The sequence below is a fragment of the Solanum verrucosum genome, unplaced genomic scaffold, assembly GCF_900185275.1.
Source record: "Solanum verrucosum unplaced genomic scaffold, falcon-dt-bn FXZP01000093.1, whole genome shotgun sequence".
Taxonomy (NCBI): Eukaryota; Viridiplantae; Streptophyta; class Magnoliopsida; order Solanales; family Solanaceae; genus Solanum; species Solanum verrucosum.
The window spans coordinates 983,137-996,980 of record NW_026020065.1 but is presented as its reverse complement, the minus strand read 5'-3'; the positions used below and the strand labels follow the sequence as shown (position 1 = coordinate 996,980).

General features: G+C 29.0%; 1 protein-coding gene across 2 annotated transcripts in view; it reads right to left on the bottom strand.

Moving 5' to 3' along the window:
* Positions 1-13,844, bottom strand: part of LOC125823741 (ABC transporter I family member 6, chloroplastic) — a 377,846-nt gene that overhangs the window by 139,307 nt on the left and 224,695 nt on the right. The gene's annotated exons all lie outside the window — the stretch shown is intronic.

The following is a 13,844-nucleotide window of genomic DNA, read 5'->3' as shown; positions in this document are numbered from 1 at the left end:
TACAAAGAACTTTTATTGGAAAAAGTAAAAATTATAGTGTTCCATCTTCTAATAAAAATGAGCTAGCACACAGTAGGAACCTTATGCAACCTGGTTTTGATCTAATAGAGGTTGATATTTTCTTTCCTTTATCAAATGAGATGATATCACTACTCCGAGGGTCATTTTTTATTGTATTGTCAACTGAGACGATACCGCCACCCAGAAGATCACTTGTGTTGCTCGGTGAAACACTATCTTCATTTTTGTATCGGGGATGGCATCATCAGAAAAGAAGATCATGCATAACAAGAGAAAGGAGTCATGCATCGAGAAAAAAGTCATGCATCGTAGAGAAGTCATGCATAGCAAAAGAAAGAGGTCACGCATCTCAGAGGAAGATTCATGCATAGCAAGAGAAAAGTCATACATTGCAAGGGAAGATTCATGCATTGCAAGACGAGATTCATGCATCGCAGATAAAAAACTCATGCATCGCGGGAAAGAAAGTCATGCATCGCAGAGGGAAAATTCATGCATCGCGAGAGAGAAGATTCATGCATCACGGGAAAAGATTCATGCATCGCGAAAAAAGAGACTCATGCATTGCAAGAGAAGATTCATACAGTGCAAGAAAAGATTCATGCATCGCGGAAAAAAGATTCATGCATCACGGGAAAGGAATTCATACATTGCAAGAGAAGGTTTCGTGCATAGCAAGAGAAGGAATTATGTATCGCAAGAGAAAGATTTACCCATCACAAGAGAATCAACATCAACTGCATCATTTTCCTTTGCAAAGACAACATCAAGAGAACTATCAACATATTACATCAGTCTATTTTATTACCTTGACATCGGAAGAAGAGTACATTGAAGATTGTATTGCAAATATGAGACACAAGCTTTATTTGCTTCACGTCAAACCCGATAAAGTTGACGTCAAATGTTCAAAGAGAACAATTAAGTGTCAACACGGTAAAAGACATTGTCCCCCATTTGAATTGCATTTTTTATGCTAATGAGTTTTATCTCAGTCCTTGTCGAGAGCATCAGAAAGGATGAATTCTCCAAAACAAACCACATGTGCGGACGACATCAAAAACGATGCAGCACTACGTGGAACTTTTTCTTAGCAGCGAACTGGGACATAGTCCAAAGAGGAGTGCCAAACTCTTAAGACGCGAGCAGAGGAGCAACTTCCACCACAATCAAACCACACCCCTATCAAAGGGCATGTGGGTTTTTTTTTGAGTTTGTCGGTTTCAATTTCGCATCCGAAAATTTTAGGTCACCGGAAACAGCTTTCCAACCCGAGTGACAACGCGCCAAGAGCTTTGGAAATTATGTCCATGTAAATTCTTAATTATAGGTGTGAAGAGCGCCACATTCATGACTAAGAGGTTGCAAGCCTCTTTTTCATACTTGACTTACTTGTCACTCCTCCAGAACCAAAGGATATCTTGCATAAAAGATTTCCTTCTCAATCGATAGAGTCGAACTACAAGCAGCCTGATTTCCTAGGTTGAGGAATATGTAAGCGGGATCAATGTTGAAAACTCGGTTGTATTCCAACATTCGCTCTTAATCTTATTCTCGAGCGTTTCGGTCTCTTCATAACTCGATATCGGGATGGCTTTTAAATTCTTTCAAGGTCATGCGTCAAATCAAGCGTATCGAACTGCAAGTGGCCTGAATTCTCATGTAGCCCGAGATATGTAGGAAACCCACTTCCGGGGTTCAGTCATAATTCCTAAAGTCCGTACCAAAAATCCCTTTTCCGAAAGATGAATATGTGGTCGGTCAAAATTGGATTAGTCAATTTCATTTTCCTCGGATTTCTTGCATCAATCCAAGTAAAATGAGGGACAGTTGTTGACACTCAATTTTGACCCTCCCCGAGAAGAATTAATTCACGAGCTTCTTAATTCCCAAACGATTTAGAGTAATTAGTTTTATAAAATTCAAATATTTTTCGAAGTCATTTTAAGTGATCCTAGTCGATTTACATAACTTATAAATAGTAAATATATTTCATATAGTTTTATAGATATAATTGGTATATTTCATGAATATTTGAAAATCATCTCAAAAAGATTTTATTTTAAATATTCTATCAAAATTAGTTTAGTTTAAAGTGAGGGTTATATTTTCTTATCGATTAGTTCATAACTAAGTTAGTTATTTTATTTTGTTAAGATTAAGAAGCTCCTTAATTAATTTATATAATTTCATCTTGTTGAGCTTTTGGCCGAATTCGCAAATCAATTTCAAGCCTATTAAAATTTTAACCTCAATTGGTTATAATTTAATTGTAGCCTTGTCCTCACTTTATTTCCAACCCTTTTCGGGCCTTTATTTTGCATATTTCAGCAGCCCAACACTTAAAATCAGCCCATTTTTGTTTTCTTTCAATTAGTCCTAGCAACTCAGCCCACCCTTTAATCCAATTCCCAGCAAATCAACTCCCAGCCCACTCCCTTTTCCCTTTAACCCGACCCGATCCAGCCCACCCCTTCAATTCTCAAAAGACCCAGAAGCTGCCTAGCGTACAATTTCCAAAAAGCAGCCGCTCACAAACAATAGCAGCAACTTCTGACTCTAGCAGCGATTTCAGAAGCGTGAATTAATTCATGCGTCTTTTGTCCTCTTTCCAACGTCCCTATCCACATTTAATATCGCAGCAGCAAGCAAGCACGTGTCTACCCCTTTCCTCTTCCGAAATGGGGTGATTTTTCGGAGAAAGGGTTGTCTTCCTTAAATGGTGAAAGATCTTTTGGAGTTTGAATTTCGAATGGGCCTCCCTCTTATCCGAAATCTATCAGTTTCCCCCCAAAAATTGAAAAACCCTAGGTTTCCTTCTATATAATTGCTTTGCTCACTGTGAAGGCGGAGGATATTTTTTTTTTAGTTGAAAAATTTAGAGTAAAAGAAGGAAGTTGGATTCTCTTCTGAACAAACACTTTCATACTTAAAAAAATTCCAGCCGATTCTCTCATCCGAAGTTGCGAGAGGACCTTTGTTCAATTTTGATTCGCTTTTTTGTTAGTTGTCTCGAGACCAAAGTCGTTGGTGGAACAATCGCTGCTCGTCTACTCATTTTCATCCCGGAATGCTGCTCCAAAGAAGGTAACCTCTCCTCCTCTTAAATTTGTTTTGCTATTTCGGCTAAATTCAGATGCATGCTATGTGAATTTAATTCACTATGTGATTTGATTTGGTAACTTGGTGGTTCCTATATATGATCTGCTCATGCTGCTTATGAAAGATATGGTCATGTATATATATATTTTTAAGTGGTATAAAATGGCAGTGTAAGAGCTTACCACTAGCTATTGTTGCTACCCTTTGTCCTCCACGATGTAAGGCATATTACTAAGATACAAATCGATTTAAATGAAGCTATAGTAATCTTGGTTGCTTGTCTTTTATTTGTTTCTTCCTTTAGTTATTGTTGTAGATTCTCATTAATATTAGCTTAGTCCCATGAAGTGTAAGCTCTACTTTCGTTTTGGCTGGAACATTGTTCACCTATATCATGTTTTCGATTTCCGATTTAAGGTTGTTATAGCTTTCTACTTTACTCTTGTTTATAGTCTTGTAGTTAAGATTTCTTACTCATTTCATGTCATTGGGTTTAACTGTCATTTCATTACTAATATACATCTCTCCATTCATCGGAACCCGTTAGCCTAATAGTTATAAAAAAAAGTGTTTCATTGCTCTTAGTTACCATGCTAAATTTCGAAATTTTCGTTAGCCGTCTCATGTTAGCGTTCAAATTAAGGTACTTTACTTTATTAATTTATTTTGTCATTTGTTGGGTTTGTTCATTCATTATGGATTTTCTTCACATTTATGAGTGAAGTCTCCTTCAAATGACCATATCAACTCTATGAATTGTCATTTGTTCAACGCAGTTATATCTCATTGATCCAAGTGCATTATCTTTATGTCAAAAATATTGTTTCTTACTTCATCATCTTCACTTGATGCATATGAATTATATTTAAATTTGTCTTCTTAGATTTGTATAGTAATATTGCTTTCACATTTATTTATTTATTAGTACATAAACTTAGGAAGCCACTGACCATTTGGCTAGAATTAAGATTTGCAATTTTAAATGCTCAGTTTTCCTTAAATGATTAACGTTGCTATGAGTTTAATACTAATTTGTTTTCCCTTTCTTTTCGTTTGTTGCACATGTGAAAACTCCATTTGAGTCTACTTCGGACTCCCCTCTTTGCATATCTTCGAGTTAAATTTCCTTGGGTCAACCTCATCTTGTTCGAGTGAAAGGGGAGAAATTACAGGGGCAGGGACTGATTTGCAGGTCTTGGAGAAATCCAAAATGGACTATACACGTGCCGATATACGCTATGATACACTGGTATACAACAGTATACATGATATACAAGCCAAAGGACAACGTATACATGATTAAAAACGAAATTACAGGTGTTCGGAAGATGAAATAGAGTGTATGCATTTAGTGTATGGGCTGGTATACAAGAAAACAGTCCAGACGAATTCGACTTTGGGCCAAAAGCCCAAATTTTATATCTCTTCCCTTTTGCTCTTATTTATTTGCTTGTTATGTCGACTAACATTTATTTGTGAATTGGTTTTAACTTAATTAAATTTCCGAAGATAACCATTTCCTTTCATATATACATATATATCCAAATTGAAATATTTGCATACTTAGCTTTACTTTTATGTTTCGTCTTATCACATGTTATTCCCCTTTAGAAAATTCCCCTTTAGTTCATTTCCCCTTAGATAAATAAAAATGATAAAAATAATAATAGTAATAAATAGGTAGGTTAAAATAAATGAGTTTTTTACTTAGTTAAAATTTCCAAAATTAGTTAAAATAAACGAGTTCTTTTATTTAGTTAAAATTTCAAAAATTAGTTAAAATAAATAAGTTCTTTTACTTAGTTAAAATTTCAAAATTAGTCAAAGTCGTTATGAGTTCTTTTACTTAGTTAAAATTTCAAAATTAGTCAAATCGCCTGTCAACTGCAAGTTAGCGGGCATTTCGAGGGCCTAACACCTTCTCGGAATGTACATTGAACTTCGAACCCTGTTATTTTCAATTGATTTTATCTGTTTAAATCTTTTGAAAACTTTAAGTTTTTTTTCTTGATTTTTACTAAAAAATTAAGTGGCCACTCTGATTTTTTGAAATTCGATTTCTCTTAAATCATAAGTTTAATCGATTTTTCAAAACTCAGTCATTTTCCTTGTATATATCTTTTTTAATAAAACAACAACAATTAACAACTTTAAATATTTAAAAATCATATCAAAATTTAATTGACTCTCTAAATTTTATCTATGTCACAAAAAGTGAGACAAAAAAATAATAGATATTGGGCCCGTGCTAGTACGAGCACTTATATCTAGTTCTAATATACTATCTTATTATTAGTGTGGATAACCACACAGGTGACGGTTAACATGCCTGCTTCACCTGTGTGGTTCCACACTTCAACTATCTTTTCCCTCCGTTTTAATTTGTTTGTCTTATTTTTTAAAAAAATTATATATTTAAAATCTACTACTTAATTATAAGTGTGGATAACCACATAGGTGACGGTCAACATGCCTGCTTCACCTGTGTAGTTCCACACTTCTATTACTTTTTCCCTCCGTTTTAATTTGTTTGTCTTTTTTTTAAAAAAAAATGTATTTTTAAAATTGCTTAAAACATACTATAAATCATGATAATTGATAACTTAAAAAAATTTTGAAAAACATATAAAAAATTCAATTTCTTATAAAAAAATTTGACTAATTCATAAAATTAATTTGTTTATGTCACATCAAATGGGACAAAAGAAGTAACATGTATTATTTAATTTGAAAACTACGTAAAATGTATTGTAAATATCAATAATTAACAACATATTGGCTCTTAAAATTCTTTTTGTACTATATATATATGGACAAGAGAAGTAACATATTTTATTGAAAAATTATGTAAAAATATTATAAATTACAATCGTTAACAACTAAAATATTTAAAAATAATATAAAAATTTAATTGACTCTCTAAATTTTATCTATGTCACATAAAGTGAGACCAAGAAAATAACAGTTATCGAACCCGTGCTAGCACGGGCACTTGCGTCTAGTACTATCTTATAAATGGGAATAAGCACACACCTTCTCAACATGTCTGCTTGGCTTTTGAGGAGTATTTCAGTCATTTCAATTAGAGTGAAGCAATATAATTGGACCTAAAGAGAATCTTACTATAGCAACTACGTATACTTTTTGAGTGTGTGGACTAAAGTGTCCTCTACATACGCCATCGCTTTAACACACAATAATCCAACCCAAGCTTCGAAAATTTTTCTGTGTTAATTTATTTGCCTTAGTTTATTTTTTAATTTGTTATATATTTGATAATTATATTTTTAAAAAAAACTATAAATCACAATATTAAAATTAAAATAATTTGTTCATGAAATTTCAACATTTTTTTAGAAATGATAAACTAATTATTATTTTTATTATTATATATATATTAATGAGTGGCAAGAAGCAATACATTGAAAATTTCTTTGTGTTAATTTATTTGTCTTACTTCATCTTTTAATATGTTATATATTTGATACTTTCATAAAAATGACTATAAATCAAAATAATAACAATTTAAAATATAAAATAATTTATTATTTTGGTTGACTCTCGAATTTTTATTTATGTCACATAAATTGGGAAAAAGGAAATAATATATATTATGTGAATAATGCATAAATAATATTATAAATCATAAAATATCTAAAAAAAAAGTATTTTAAATTTTTTTTGGTGACTCTAGAAATTCCGCTTGTGCATCATAAATTGAGAAAAAGAGAGTAATATATATTATGTAAAAATTACGTAGAAAGTATAATAAGTTACAATAATTAATAAATTAAAATCTTTTTAAAAGTAGAAATTTTTGGATGACTCCAAATTACATTTGTATCACATTTATTAAAACAAAAAAGTAACATATATTGGGCTCGTGCTATCACGGGCTTCTTATATCTAGTATAGATAGAAACGTTAATTTTTTTCAATATTTTAAAGTTTTCTATTTTCACTTAAATACAGATTCACAATTTCATCATGTTAATTTTTAAAACTGTTTTAAAATCATATCTCATTTAATTGAAAATGCTTTAAAATCATTTTTTTTGAAAAATAAAATAAAATAGTAATTTGTTAATTTGGTATTTAAAGAAATTACATATAATTAATTTAAACTATTTAAAAAATCTGATTTTCTGTGGTGTTGGCATGTGCCACTTTTTCTTCTCCTATTATATATAGGTAGATTTTTAAAATGAATGTTAAAACTTTATATATTTTTAAATTGGTTATATTTTTAAAACTCAAGTTCATTTTAAATAAAAAATTAGATTTAACTTTTAATTATTAATTTTAACAAACTGTGATAACTTCCCACTAAAGAAGGAATCACATACCCTAGTTTTTAGAACTGTTTTAGATTTTTATCATTTAATTGTAAAAACTACTGTAAAATCATTTTAAAAACAAAATAATAAAATTATTATTTAATTGTAATAGTAAAAACGTTTTTATTAATTCAAAATTAGTAATAATTATTATTATTATTAATGTAATTACTTTAATTATTTAAAAAATCTACTTTTTGTGGTGCTGACATGTAGGCGTTATCACCTCTCCTATATATATATATATATTAGGAAGCGAGAGGCGGTGAGAATGAGAGAGGGAGGAGAGAGGAGAGATAATGAATACATGTGGTATTCGTTGCATTATGAATACAATTGATACAGAATATAAATACAGTTGTGCATTAAATAAATACATAATACAACACAAAATAAATATAAAATAAAACAAATACATTAAATAAATACAAAAAATTATATACATTAAATAAAACAAAAAACAATTCAAAATAAAATACAAGATGCACTTTAGAACAAAATATATTAAATAAATATAAAATACAAAAACAATCAAATAGTTGTATCAGTTTCCATTCAAATACAAAAACTGTAAAAGAAATACAGGTACAAAATAAATGAATACAAGTCCATAACATGACAATATTCAAACAAACAAATAAATATAAATCAATTAAAAAACAATACCTTTGTCAGTTATGTTACTTGGAACATCACAGTGAGAGGCGAGAGGAGAGAGGAGAAGCTACAAATTGTAATTATTCTAAACTATATTGATTTATCATAAATATATATTACATTACATGTTTATTTTGTTGTGTAATTTTTCCTTGTTAATTCCACTTTGACAAGTTTGAGAAACGCACCATAAAGGTACTCATCACTCAAGTTATGTATTGTACTTCTATTTATAATTGTATTTGTTGTTATGTATGTGATGGTATTGTTCCCTAGAACTTGTTAAAAGTAATGTAGAAATTAAAATTGGATGCTCATATAATAAAAGTAATCTTTGAGTTTAATTTATTACAGAACATGTTTATTATAAAATGATAATACATATTTATGATTATTTTCAATAGTTTGAAACTTATGAATTTAAATCATATATTTTTAAAAATTCAAATATTTTTCTCGAAAACACATGGTGAATGATTCAAAACATTCGTTTAACCAAAACTTCACCTAAAAATAATTTGCCAAAAATATTTAGAAATCTCTATAGTCAAATGCTAGCTTAATTCCATTTCAGAGGCTAATACATGATCTTCTTATTCATTTTCCAAAATCAATTCTTAAACATCTAAAGCTAAGCCTATAATAATAAGGCAGAATTAACATTCTGTTTATGTTAAATCTGTATTGAAACTTAAATATGATAACTAATCTGAAGGCAGAATTTAATTGCTGAAGTTTAAGACTAATTATGTTATATTGGAGTCCGAAATTAAAAGGGCAACAATTTTTTTCGAAAATTTCAAAAGGGTAACTCAATTAATTATGAAACCAAAAGGGCAATAATTCTTAACACCGTTTAAATTAGGTTTTCTAAAATGAGGCTCAAATTCCAATGAGCCTTACAAGGTTCAAATTCCGATGAGCCTTGTAAGGCTCAGCCGCCAATGAGCCTTGTAGGCTGTTAGTTTTTTTAAAAAAAAAAAATTCTCGTTTGTTAAAAGTCTAATAATAATAATACATAGTTGTTGATATGATGCATAAAAATAGTTTAGACCTTATTGCTAGCCATTCCTTTGTGGCTTTTCAAACGAACTAAATCCAATAATTTAGACCTTATTTACTACTTAGTTGATATTTTTTTTCTTCAACTTTTTTTATGTGAAATTATAATTTGGTTTATTCACTTGCAGAATGATAAAATTCAACCTTCTTTAGTCATACTTTATTTTGGTGGAAATGCCTTATTGATGAATATGTTGAAAACATGAGAAAAATTATACTTCATATCAAGGTAAAAAAAAAAACAATATACTCTTTAAATAATTTATAGTAATCATGAACCATGCATATATGTTGGAGTTCGAAAACTTCAATTTTATATATATATATATATATATATAATTTGTAAAAAATTGATAGAACATATATAAGGGACATGATAGAAAATATAAAAGACAACACTTCTAAAGATTATCGTCTGTCTTGATGCGGTTGTTGTTATTGTTTATGTCTACCGGTTCCACAGGTGGTGGGTACGTGTGGCATTGTTTTTCTTCGAGGGTTGTTGATGTCCTGCCAAATTATATTTATTACTGAATTCTATTAATATTTTATAAATGTCAAAATTGAAAATTTATCGATTATAACAACATACATATTGTTGTGAAGGTCCAACTTCATCATCATTTTGATTTTGTGACATGTCATCCTGGAATAAGATGTAAATCATTAACATATAATTTAATATAAATAAAATATTCTATAAATTATTTAAAGAGTATATTATTTACCGTCGAAAAACTCAATCTCCCAGCATGAAATTGTGAGTTTTGAAATTGACGTTGTCATACAAAATCATAATTTCCTTCGTTGAATTCTTCAAATCCCAAATTTACAACATTAGGAGTTTGAAAGCCACTATCTTCTTCTTGTGTGTAGTTGGGCACACTCGTAGATACTCCAGCACAGTCAAAAACAGGGTAAATTGTGTTTGTGTTTGTATAAAGCGAGAGCGAACTGTTATACAAATATAAATGCATATATCTTTGTCCTATACACTTATAATTATACAAATACAAATCTTCCCCTGCCCAGTTCTCTTTTGTCTTTCTCTCTTTCTCGCTTTATACAAACACAATTGTTTTAACTCGATTCAATTGTATACGAATTCAAATTTTATGCAGATATACAAACACAAAGAACATATACATATACAATCGCAATTTTCATAGACACGGATGCTCGATTTATACAAATCATTGCGATTTATACAAATTAGATGCTTGTGATTTTATACAATCAAATGTTGTCTGGGATTTTATACAAATTTGATGCTTGGAGTGCAAATAGCAAAACTGTAGCTATAGAGCGCTAATGTGATTTTTATGTTTGCTAAACCTAAAATTTACTCATCTTTAATTAAAGGGAAAATTTCATTTATTTGATATTTGGGTCTGTACAATTATGATTCCTTGATTATTTTTAGTTTTGGTCACTTGAGTTTATTTTGATTTGTTTCTTGCATTTTATATTAGGAGTTAAGTTCTAATATTTTGATCTCTAATGGTAATTGTAGGATAAATTTATTTAGCAATTTATTAAGTAGTTAGTAATATTATATCGTGCTAACAGCTATTTTGTTAGTACAATCATTGATTTTTATTTTTGAGAGTCATTTCAATCGTACGTTGTAGTTTTTTTGTTTTTTTTTTTTTTGATCTTTTAGAAATAAAAAGGGTAGGGTAACTCAAACGCCTTAATAAGCTAGGTGTTTAATATAGATATGTCAAGATAAGAATTAGGTAAATCTTTAAAAAGTATTGTACATAAAATGTAGATATATTTTATTTTAAGATACATATATAAGTTCTAAGATTGACTCTGGACAAATAAAAAAGGCTTAAAATATTTCATTGAATGTGATTGTATTGTTAAGTAGAGAATTGTTGGTGAATCGATTTTATTATTTATGTGTCAGTGTAGTGAGTATTTTGAATATTCCATATTTGTGTAGATATTTAAAACTTGTTCGATATATGTACAAAGTGAAATGAAATGTATAATTATAGAATGTGATTAAAATATTTCTTTGTTAAGCCTTTAATTTTGTTTTTATTTATCCTTACACTACCCGTTGTTATTCCTTTTGAGCTTGTTAACTTATTTTTTTTTTGGATAATTGCTTAATTAGGCTTTTAGTTGGCTAACCTTGAATTAATTTAATTCCGAAAATGTTTAGTGCACTTTAAAGTAAAACTTAAAAATAAAGGGAAAAAATGATGAATAAATGAAAATTCGTGTAGAGAGAAGGAAAAGAAAATTAAAATAATGCCCATATATTGAAAAGTTAGCCATTGTAGTAACATGAGCACAAAAAAGAACTGAAAAAATATACAGTTGAAAAAACTTGTTCTTGCTAATGATGTATGAAAAAATAGGGTGAATACTTGGAGATGAAAGATATATATATAAAAAAAAAAGGTAAAGAAGAGTTGAAATTGGGTGACATAAGGGAGATTGGGGTACAAAATTGAATCGAAAATCGAACCAAATTACAAATTGAGTCAAACCGAAAAGAAACGTAACTAATTGATTGATTTGATTTGGTTTGGTATTGAAAAAAAAAACATAACTATACTTGGGTTGAATTGGTTTTAACTAAAAAAATTTAATCCGAGACCAAATCAACCTGACATTATATATATAATTTTTGAAATTTATTTTATACATAAAAATATTTATTATGATATAATTTCTAAATATTTCTTATACATTTTCATAATTTTTATCTTTTAATATACTATTTCAAGTTTTTTGAGACTTACAATTTTAAATTGTCCAATAAAGGTTATAGTCCATAGATATTAATAACTCTAATAAAGCTCAATTCAAAACCAAATCAATATTAATGTTAACAAAAAAAACGAATTCAACACTAAGAATGACAATAATGTTGAATATTTGTTCTTTAGTTTTACATTGTTTTAGACATTTAAAATACATAACTTATTTTTTTTTCTTTAATGTTTAACCATGTAATTAATACTTATTAGACTTATTTTAGCATGATTTAATACTTTTAAATTATGATCATTTTCACCATGACTTATTAATTTACAATATTTATTTTATGCGATTTCATTATTATTTTTTATTGAATATGTTAGTGTTATCACTCATCTCATATTTTGTGTTACTTTTTTTTTTAGAAACACCTTAGATAGTTATATTTTGATAGAACTAAAAAAAATTGGAGTATAAGTTAATTACTATATATTTGTACGAATAATTTATCGGAAAAACTCGAAAAAAGCCGAGGTTAAAATTCGAGTTTAATTAGTTTGATTTCATTTATAAATTTAAAAAATTTGACATAAATAATTTGATTTGATATTTGAAAAAACTGAATCAACCCAGTCATGTACCCCTAAAGAGACAAACGTAATTGTTACAAGTTAAATGCATAGGAAGAGTAGCCACTATGTTTACCAAATAATTTATATCTATCCCTTATCCAACATTACAACTAAATAAAGATTGTTTGATTCCAAGTTTATATCTCTTTTTTTAATGGACTATCAACTAATGGCAAGTCAATGTTAAACATTGTATGCATATAAATTCTCTTCTAAGAGTGTGATATTATTTCATTCATATGCCCTAAAAATTGTGATATATTATGAATGTTTGAGGGGTCATCTTTCTTAAAAAGTGAAGGCACATAAGTAATTTAAACTAAGTGATATATTCAACTTCTTACTTGATGATATGATTGTAATTATTTGTTCTATCTATTAATTGAAGAGTCAATTCTAGAGGCAATGTTGTCTAGATTGGAATTATTCAAGGCACTTTGTATGAGAGTCGCTTGCATGTTAAAGAAGTCTTAGTAATCTAGCTTGGTGAAATTAATCTATCAAACTTGCATAGGCAAGTGAGGGTTAAGTTAGAAGTGTTGGTGGTGATTGTGATATTGGACTAGTATACATTTAATTTTTACTATTATTTTCTTCATATTTACTTTGTTTTAAGAATAATTTTACCGAGTACTATTTTTTTTTATATCCAATTCCATTTTTTATTACTTATGTAAGGTGTTTTGAGACATAGGCAAAAAGAGCTAAAAAATCAGATTAAGTTTGGAGAAATATTATAAATACATCTCCTTAGTCATTTTTAGCAGCGGGCGAATATTTTAAAAAATATAGCAAGAATAAAGTCTCAGATTACTTCTTTGTCTCGTTTCTCAGTATGATTTTTAGTCTTTTACTTGAATCCTAGCGTTGTAATTGAATTTTGAGTATATAAAAGCCCTATTTAAGATTATGGTCATAGTATAAACATTGTAGTTTATATATATAGATTGTTAATATGGATTCTACCATCACGTTTTGTTCTTTTTAATATTATGCTTATTATTATATATTATATTGCTTCATGACCAATAAGATAAATTAAATAATTGATTGCTTGTAGAAGACGAGAGACAGAAAATGAGAATAGAACGTGGTTAAGAGGAGTAGGATGTGTCCGCGAACAGGTTTGTGGCTAGTATAGAGACATACTTATTATGTCCTACTTGCCTAAAATACAAAAAGATATATAAATGCTTCAGATTAGTTGACTATCCTCACTCAACAATGTAGTTAGAATTTTAATCTTGATAGACATTTAGACGATCAAGAGACCATGACCATAATATCAACCATGTGACTCAATAATTCGATA